The sequence below is a fragment of the Physcomitrium patens genome, chromosome 19 (genome assembly GCF_059467195.1).
Source record: "Physcomitrium patens ecotype Gransden chromosome 19, ASM5946719v1, whole genome shotgun sequence".
Taxonomy (NCBI): domain Eukaryota; kingdom Viridiplantae; phylum Streptophyta; class Bryopsida; order Funariales; family Funariaceae; genus Physcomitrium; species Physcomitrium patens.
Window position 1 is genome coordinate 10,491,996 of NC_143428.1, and position 10,145 is coordinate 10,502,140.

The 10,145-nt window shown below is 31.5% G+C and overlaps 1 long non-coding RNA gene across 3 annotated transcripts; it reads left to right on the forward strand.

The window, feature by feature from the left end:
* The first annotated feature begins 1,015 nt into the window (after window positions 1-1,015).
* Window positions 1,016-4,501, forward strand: LOC112295831 (uncharacterized). Of its 3 annotated transcripts, none has more exons than XR_002973743.3 (3): window positions 1,209-1,543; window positions 2,246-3,285; window positions 4,078-4,501. It is a non-coding gene; the product is annotated as an uncharacterized LOC112295831 (long non-coding RNA). The 3 variants fall into 3 exon arrangements; XR_002973744.3 differs by having other exon boundaries at window positions 1,216-2,550; window positions 2,736-3,285; XR_002973742.3 differs by having other exon boundaries at window positions 1,016-3,285.
* The last annotated feature ends 5,644 nt before the right edge of the window (window positions 4,502-10,145 follow it).

Here is a 10,145-nt window from a genome sequence, read left to right on the forward strand (position 1 = left end):
AAAATATATATATATATATATATCTAAATGAATGAAAAAACTGAATATTGCTATGGTTAAATGCAGCATAATAATCATGGTAGCCAGAGGCTAGTAAAGAGAGCAATCGGGCACACAATCAGCCAAGGACGACGAAATGGGAACCCAAACACCCTCATAATAGAACACACACACACTCACACATTCACACACACACACACGAAGTGGATTCATGGCCCTGGTTGCAGTAGCCACGAGTAGCAGGAACACATACTCACTCTCTCTCTCTGCAGTAAACAAGGAAAATAGTGTGGACTGTGCCAAGAGTCCAGAGAGAGCCGTTGCCATTCATACGAAGAACAGCACGGAAAGACATGGTGAGTAAGTTGGAAGCACGGATCCCAAGGCAGTCAAGCCTCAGAGTGAGCGCCGTTAGTTGGGGAGGAAAAGGGAAGCTAAAAGAAAAGAAGAAGATCAAGAAGAAGAACACATCGGATGCGGGAGAATAAGAAAGACAAAGCAGGTGTGCATGAGAACAAGGAAAGGGAATGAGATGGGGATTCGAGATGGGGGGAGAGAGACTGGAGCAATTGGACTGAAGCTGAACCAAGCAACTGGAGCATCATGGCCGCACTCGGTGCTCGGGGAGAGGAGGAGAATGTAGATCACCATAGCTCAGAGGGTGTCAGAGCTTCCAGAACTGAAACCCAGCCCTTACAAACAAACAAATGCTACACCAGGTTTTGCTCCTCGCCCACCGCCGCGCACTCGATCCACCAGGCTGGATGCCGGTAACCACATTCCCGATTAGTTGCGCGGCCCCAGCTAGAGTCCACTGGACGGGAAGGGGGAGCTTTTTTACGACGACAAAGTGGACTGAAAGGGGGAGATGGACTTGCCAGGGGACATGATCCTCCATGTGTTGGCACAACACTTGGGTGGTTTTGTTTTATTTATTTTTACTTCCCGAGCATCACCGCACATGATGGGTGTATGGAGGGCGTGTTGGTTTAATGCCAGCCATTGATTGAGATTCACCTTCCTTTAGGAAAAAGCTGTTCAGTGCGGTGCGTGCACCATTATAGACGCGTGGTTGGATTGCAGAGGCAGACTAGGTCTGACTGCGTATTTGGCACTTTCCTGTCAGAGGCTGGCGTCGCCCCAGTCGCCGTCTTTCCCGTTTCACGCCAAAACAGATACTGTGCAGGTCCTCCATCGACAAGGAATTGTCGCTCAAACTGCTCGCCGATCGATCGATCAGGTCCCCTGGATAAGGTTTCAGAGCTGGGTTAGTCGATCTGAGCTAGGAACTGGATCAGCGGCCACAAGGGGTGTGGGAACTCGTGAGCTCTGGGGGTTCCATGGTGTTAAATATATCGTGCGCATGTTATCCTTCTGGACTTTACTGTGCCAGTAGTGCGTGGCGATGCGAACGTGGAGGGCGTGAGACTTATGCGGGCCTCTGAGACAGCGTGGTAGTGAGCCTTATTAATAGCTGCTTCGCACGTCTGGGGTGGAGTTGCGACAACCCGAGCAAGCAACCTGGGCCTAGACGGCTACAAGGGTACCGCACCCCCTCTGTTGACAATCCATTTCAGTCATTCGAAGTCGGAGTTGGGATCCGAACAAAACTGCCTCTAGGCGCCGGGTACCAAGTGTCCTGGCGCGCAGCTGCTGCTTAGAATCTGATGTGTCTGATGGGTCGAGTTCTCAGCCTCCTACAAGAGGCCTTCGAATGTTGTTGCACATTCGGAATTGACTTCGTTGTATCTGAATGCCTTGCATTGAGATTCCATTGTGTCAAGTCATAAACTCCTTAGAGTGTTCAAAGCCACTGGTCGCTGTTATGTGTATCAACTTGTTGACGGGACCAGTTAGTTCTTTTATTTTTATTTTTATTTATTTTTTGTTTTTCACTTTTGTCGTTGATAATGGAGCACTCATATTGGTTGCGGAGTGAAGTACGCGATCGCACAACTGAATCGTGATTGCTGAAGTCTGTTTTGCTTCGTGTGCCTGTTTGTGAAAAGCCTTGATTTGAAGTTGATGCGACCCTGAGGAATGTAGTTCTCTTGCATCCAGTACAATTCTCTAGATATGAAGAACTTGTATGTATTGTAGTTGCGTCGTGTGTGACATTCTTCTTAAGAGTGTACCACGTACCACACAACGACTTCCTGTTTGTGAAAACGATCATACTCGGAATGTAGTCTAGCTAAGTTTTAATGCAGCTTTGATGTTACAAGCTTCAGCGGGGACCATGCAGATCTTCGTTACATAAGTGATCAAGTATTGACGATGAGCGGTTCAAGAAAAGTCCACAGCTGAAGGGGGCGGGAATGGTTTGAGTGTAGTTCTGCGCAAACCAGTCAATCAACATGTAGAAGCCGGTCGTCCATTTCGAATTTCTGTCCATGTAGTGACTGCCACCTCTATTTTTTTACTCCGTTCTGGGATTGTTCATCGCGATCAAGGTTACAGCACCATCCAAGACTGCGAGTTCGCTTTGTTGCTCACCCTCATCTTGGAGTACTGCATCTTCACATCTCTGGGTTTCACAATCTGCCTCAGGTTGTTAAAGTGCCGGAGTAAAATTGTGTTATTGGATATTCAGTAAAGATGGGTGCGAAAATGGAGTCAATCCATCATTTGCATAGTACTAGAGATAAAGTGTTTACACACTTATCATAGTACAAAACTCGGGGCACTTGAGCACACCATATGGAAAGAAGGTTTGAAATTCTTGTGATGGGCAGATGCAGAACTGCAAGAAGTGAGTGGGCAACAGGCTATTTTCGAAGATCTCGTGAATGTCGACAATCCAGGTACTAACAAAGCATACCCCAGGGAGCATGTTTCTTATCTCTAACGAAGACAGTGTCAACTCAAGAAATTCAATCGGAGTAGCTTATTTTATTGCCACAATCACAGCGTGCGGATGTGTGCACCACTCATATGGTTCGGTCAGTAGATCAGTGTCACTATTATTCTTGTCATTGGGACACTCGTTTCAGATTCGAATAACCTAGCCAGGTGAATTCGTTTAGGATCTTAGCATTTACCATTGCATGTGCGAGGGAACAACTAACACGACGTCTTATTTTGCGAGAAATCGAGGTCTGAACACTGCTCGTTAAGGTCAAAGATTGATCACAGAACGTGCATTGCGGTTCAGTTATTTGGCTACGTAATGTGAACCTAGTGTTCAAAGAACCTGTTATCAAATTGGAGTTGAATCAGTGAAGACACGGACCTATATCCGTCTTAGATACCGGTTATTGGCAGCATAGCTCATACATAACACAGGTGACTTTCAACCCCACTTAATACGTGAACAGTGCTATGACTTTTCTTTTTGAAATGATCCAGTTGAGCATGAAATTCTCGCATCCAAACTTCAGTTTACTCTGAGATTCTGAAACTTCCCCTCACTTCAGTTTTTCCAAATAGCCATTGGAAGTTCTTCGAATGATTCTTAACTGTCAACACAACTCATCATGAAGCTGTAGGGTGTGAAATAGTTAAATGTATGAACATGCAATCCCTGAGGAATTAATTGCTCATTACTTTTATAAACAGTAACAAGCGCTGGGTCTAATCCAACCAGAATGTCATTTCGACGTAAAATTCAGTGGAAAATCAGGCTTTGAGAACTTCTTAACTGAGGCCTGTGAGGACTTTCAAGTGGATGCTTCAGTACTCACAATAGTATCAGTTCTTAGTCCACATTTAGTAATGCATTCAAATTTTCTTCAACAACCTAGACCATCTACCGACGTCTAGTGCTATTCAACCGATCAACTACAGGATTGCATTGGCGTTCAATTATGCTAGTGAGGACTCTCATGAGAGTATCAGTGCGTTGAAATCATGAGATTTAAACAAGATGCAACGAGTCTGAGAATGATTTTTGTGCCTGTTATCAATGCAATTTAAACAACTCTGAGTAGGTTTTGATAAAAGTCTGGGCATGTGGTTCTAACCTGGTTGATTGTATCATATTTCAATCACTTTTTCAGTGCAAAACCATTGGAAATTTTCTTGAATCCGTGACGAAGTGACTGCTGACCTCCGAGTTGTCATCCCTGTTTTTGATAGTAATCACACCAATCGTGGAGCATCGCACATCAAGTTAGTGTTGGGAATAAACGGAACCCGTTCCTGGGACTCGGGTAGGCTCACAGAGAAGAGAAGAGAAGAGAAGAGAAGAAACTGCACAAGTGTTCTGTTCCCGCACTGGCGATGGTGCCAGTAAGCTTGACGAGAGCAGATCGAAGCGCAAGCAGATCCATGTTTACGGCTCATGAAGCGCACCGCAACCTGGAAACTCGTTTGGCACGATCTAGATTTGCGTTTGTGGGCGTATCGGCTCCGCCAGTGCTTCCCAGACGCACCGCAGGTTCTTCGGAGACAGTTTTTGTGGACTGTGTAATGAGACTTTGTTTGTTTGATTTTTAAGATATAAAAGGATCTATTGTACTTGACTGTTCAATTAATTTTTGTGACCACAGATCTACTACTATATCTTCTATTAAAACATGTCACCTCGCAAATCTTTTTGCAAAAACAAATCAGTCTTTTCGGAACATATTCAGGGCCATTTCTACTTGTAATAATCTAGTTTATTACAATATTTGATAGTTTAAATTTTCTCTAAAGTAAAAATTAAAATTGATTTTTTAAATAATAACATTAAAAATTTAAAAATAAAATTTAAAAATATTTTAAAATTTTGATCAAGTTATAACAATTTTTTTTCAAAGCCATCTTTGAATTGCTATTGATTGACATCAAATTAAGAATGATTTTGATATTACAAATAATATTTTTTAATTTGTGTCTATGCAAAATTATTTGATTCATATTCTATAGCCACATGTTAAAAAAAATAAAAAAATTCCAATAATTGATATAGTTATTGGCATATTTCAATATAAAGATAAAAAATAAATAATTTCTTTTTTTTTGATGAAGATCTTAGAGGTAATTGCAATAGTTAATTTAAGCATTAGAATAATAAACAAGATGTTAAATTATAAAATATTTTGGAACAATACTTGGAATGGTTTTATGGACTGATTTCAATTAAAAGTTGTTGGAAGAATTATTGCATTTAACTTAGTATTGTTACAATAGCTATATTTTTTTTTTATTATTTTTCTTGATAAAAATCTATATAATAAATTTTTATTAAATGTAATTGGTAAAAGAGAATTTTTGAAATTTCTTGTTGCCATTCAAAGATGTAATAATATTAATACTTTTTAGAATATATTTTTATTTTTAGAATATATTTTTATTTTTAGAATATTTTTTTATTTTTAGAATATTTTTTAAATTTTTTATCTTATCTTTTCATGTGTCTAAAAAATACAATGGTTATAGTTGACAACTTTTGATCTATACATATTAAGATTTGTAGTAATTTTATTAATATAATTTTATTAAATATAATAGTATTTTTATTTCTCTAAATTCTATATTATTTGTCTTAATCTACAAATTAGACCATTCTTGCAAAAATTTGATATAAAGCTAAATACTATCAAGTATTTTCGTTTAGTTGAATATATTAAGGTATATAAGACAATTTATCAAATCAACAAAAATATTATTTTAAACTTATATCAAAATTTTAAATTCCCAAAAAAAAAAAAAAGTTTTTTAAATTTTTTTAATTATGATATGTTTTTAATAAGTATTTAATCTAATATTAAGATATTTAATAAATTATTTTTTAGAAAAATAAAATATTAGATATTACATGCATTTTTAATATAGCTTCCCTTAAGGACATAAGTCAAAATAAATTTCTAAAAATAATAATATATTCTTATATCCCTAAAATAATAAATAATTAAAAAATATATTTAAAATTAAAATTAAAATATCTATTTTAAGATATAAAATAATTAATAAATTTTGAACCAAGATAGAATACAAAAAATGTATTAATAAGAATAAAGAAGGTCTCATTCTTAGCTCTATATATGCTATCTATTAAAAAATTATACAATGATGTCATATAGAGCATATGACAATTATCCAACTTGTGCAACATATGTTTAATTTTTAGGGTATGTTTCTAATATATACACCATATAGCCAACTTATAATATAAGTGACTAAATATGCAATATGTAACCAATTTATTGGCGAAGTTGTCAATCTACCAATCACTTATAAATATATATAAGATATACAAAGTTTCTACTTAGTTTTGCTTATTTTAATATATATACTAGTGAATACAGCTATCCATTATATTTATCTTCCTATTTTTAGGCAAAAATTTCTACAAAGAGTTTTGTTATTATTTTGTAAGTTAATAAAGTAAAAGATTTTTTAAATAGTGTTAGCAAAAAAAAATTATTCTTATTTCGCACAAAGGTGGTTGATAGGTTCTTTTAACCATCAATCATATTCCAAACTAAGATAAAAAGACCACCCAATTATTTGACCTTTATTAAGGCCTCATAGCTACCTTCAAAGAATACATTTTGTATTTTATCAAGTGTAGTATGTACCTTCACCAATATCACTAAGTGTCAATAGGCTCTTCTAATATTATGGTACCAAATACATGGTATCTTTCTATCTATTTAAAAAAGACATGTCTCTCTTAAAGATCTTTATTATAATTGTAATATTTTCTAAATTGAAACAATATGAGTATTTTTTATGATAATTCTACAAATGAAAATTCTTGGGATAAATTTGCTTGATATTGGGTCTTCATATTTGTAAAGGGATTTTAGAAGTTCATTCTTGAACTTATTTTTTCTTGATTTATTTTAGTTTTTTTTCAATGATTAATCCTTGGTTTTAGCAGATATTATTGATGAAAAATAAACATAAGTTTTTTTGTATTTGTTAGATTTTTATATGATTCTTATATGCATCTACTAATATTATATTTATTATTATCTTATAATACAATTATTGGATGAAAGAAAAATAGAAGAATAATATTATAAAAGAATTTATTTTAAAATATAGTAGAAAATTACTATAAAAAGATAGATAAAAGTTAAAAAAATAGTAAAATGAATTTAGTGCTAAAGTTACATTTTGATAATTAAAAGCTTCTATTTATTTTGTAGAGCTATAAAAATGATCAAATAAAGTAGATTAGAAAAAAATATATATATTTTAAGCATCTTCAAGTAAAAATAAAGAATAATTTTCAGCAAAACTTACTTAGAAAGACCTTAGAATGATATTTTGAGAGGATTGTTTGTCAACCAAGGTCATAATCGGATCTTAAGGCATAAAATTGTGTATTTATAATAAATTTATGATTTTTATTTTTATTTTTACTAGAAGTGAGATTTGAGAGAAGCCTTGATACTACTATTTTGAATATTAATTTTGAAAGTTTGAGTTTATAATGATTTTATAAGAGCTTTAAAAAGTTTTAAAAAATATAATAGTTTTATTTTTCTTCTAATTATTACCTAAATAATATGAATAAGAAGAAATAAAAGTAGATAAACTTAATAATATCTTGCGAAAAAGCTTCTTAAAAAATTTATAGATACAAACTTGATTTTATAGGTTTTTATAGATAATTAATAGATTGAAAACTTAGCAAACAAGTTGATCTTGTGTTGCACATGTTGGCTACTTATAGTACAAATTGAAGATTTAGTGTACATATAAGAAACTTGTATTATAAATTAAACACATATTCTACAAGTTAGACATGTATTGGAGGTCTTATAAAATGTTGTTATGAAATTCCTAGTTAGATAGTATATATAAAAGTAAAAATGAGACCTTCTTTACTTTTGTCAACTTTTTTCTTATTTCTAATTTAATTTTAAGAATTTCTAATTTTTTAGTCTTTTGCAATAGCCATTTCAATATTTTTGCTTGAATACATATATATATATATATTATCATTTTTAAAAAAAAAATCTCACTTATTTATTTATATTCTTTGAATTATTATTTTTAAGAATTATCTTTTTTTTTAAAAAGACATAAGCAAATTAGAAGTTGTAGATTATCAACTTTTAAATTAATATTATTTTAAAATTATTTTGATTTTTAAGTCTTTTTTTCTACTTATCTTAAATGATATTAGATATATTATTTTCTATTATGTTATCATTGCAGAGCTTATTGAAATAAATAGTGCAATGGCACAAATGCAAGAACAAATAAGAAAATTAATGCTTGTAATGCATCAATTCAATTTACTACCATAAAAAATGATAAGATTGGTAAGAAGTGAAGATATAGAAATAATTGGAGTTGCTTCAATATATACATCAAATCATATTACTTCTTTTGTGATAAAATATCATTCAAGTATTAAATAATAAAGAATTGCCTTATTTAAGAAGTTTAATGATACAAGATCAAAGTTTCATAGATTCATCAATCAAATATAATTGATGATTGAACTTCAAACTCAATGCTATCCAACTCTAGGATCACAAGTCAAGATTATTAGAACACTACTTTCAAATTTTGTTTTATCATAGTTTCCACCTTTTTTTTAATGACAAAAATTAATATTTAATGATTTAGAGACTTTTTTAATAGAATTTTAATCTATGTAAAAAAAATAATGAAATTTATATTACAACCAATAAGATTTATATTTTGTAATATAATAATTGATCAATAATGTTGTATACTTCATAATTTCAACAATCTGCAAGTGATATCAAATAAGATGATGTTACACTTATTAGCTAATTTTTCTACGGATTACAATATGAGGTAAAAGAATTGATGTTAAAATTATTTGATCTTTAAATAATGAGCCAAGAAATTAAGTTAATTGTGAAGTACAACAATTGGCTTTTTGAATTTTGATTAAAAAATTGCTTAAACATTTTTATAATTCAATGGAAATATTAATGTCTTTTTAACACATAAATTTAAAAACGGAAGTCATTCAAATTAATATAATATATTTTAAACCTCTTACTAAGTAAAAAAAAACTTATTGATGTCAAGAAAGATTATGCTTATATTATAGACAACTTAAGTATAATATTCAATATTTTTTAAAAAATCCATGCAACCACAAAATAAATAAAATGACTATCAAAAGAAGTATTATGTTAGAAAATAAGTTTTACCAGCTACAATAGAGGTTGTACAACTAAGATCTTGTATAACATGTAATAAAGTTCTTATTTTTTCCTCAAAACTATCTTTTTGTTTTACAATAGATTTTTATTTAGGACCTAAAAATCACAAAGCCTTTACCTTATTAGATTCAAGAGCCTTTGCATTAGCTTTTTTTTAGATGAAGAATTTGTTAAAAGATATAAAATATCTTAAATAAAAAGAATCAAAACTATACATGTAGAAGTCATAGATGGTCATCCATTTTATTTTGGAGATAGTACCTATAAAACCTTTCTTATAAAAGTAGCAAAAAATTATTATATTAGCTTAATAATATTTAATATAATTATATTTCTTTTTAATTCAATCAATTTAGGTTTATTGTGGCTAAAAAAAACATAATATTTGAGTAGATTGGATTTCATATAGTCTTAATTTTTTACAAAGCATAACTAAGAGTTTTTTTAATCAAATAAAAAAACATAATTTTAGTACAAATAAATCTTTATTTATAGATATAAGAGCTTTCATGTATGTTACAAAAAAAAATCACGTTTTGTCATTTATGCCATATTCATTTCTAATGATAAAAAGAATTCTAATAATGTTCTAAGATAATATTAAGATTATCAAGATATTTTTGAAAAAAAATATAAATAATTTTTTGAAGCATTATTGTTATAATTACTCAATCAACATTCAAAAAAGAGTTCAACTACTATTTGGACCAATCCATATTTTATTACAAAATGAATTAACTGAACTTAAAAACTACATTGATAAAAATTTGGCCAAGAATTTGAAATCCCATTTAAAATTTCTAATATGAGGTCTTATCTTATTTGTGAAGAAAAAAGATATATCATTACGATTGTGTATAAATTATCAAGGCATCAAGAAGATTGTTGTAGATATATATATATAGATGCTTTAATAAGTATCTATATGATTAGATAGAAATAGATAAAAATAATTTAATTTCATAATACCTTTTAGAGAAGCTTCTTAGAAGCTTCATAGACAATGATTTGACTTTATATGTATTTGTAGTTGATTGGTAGGTTAGAAACTTGTCC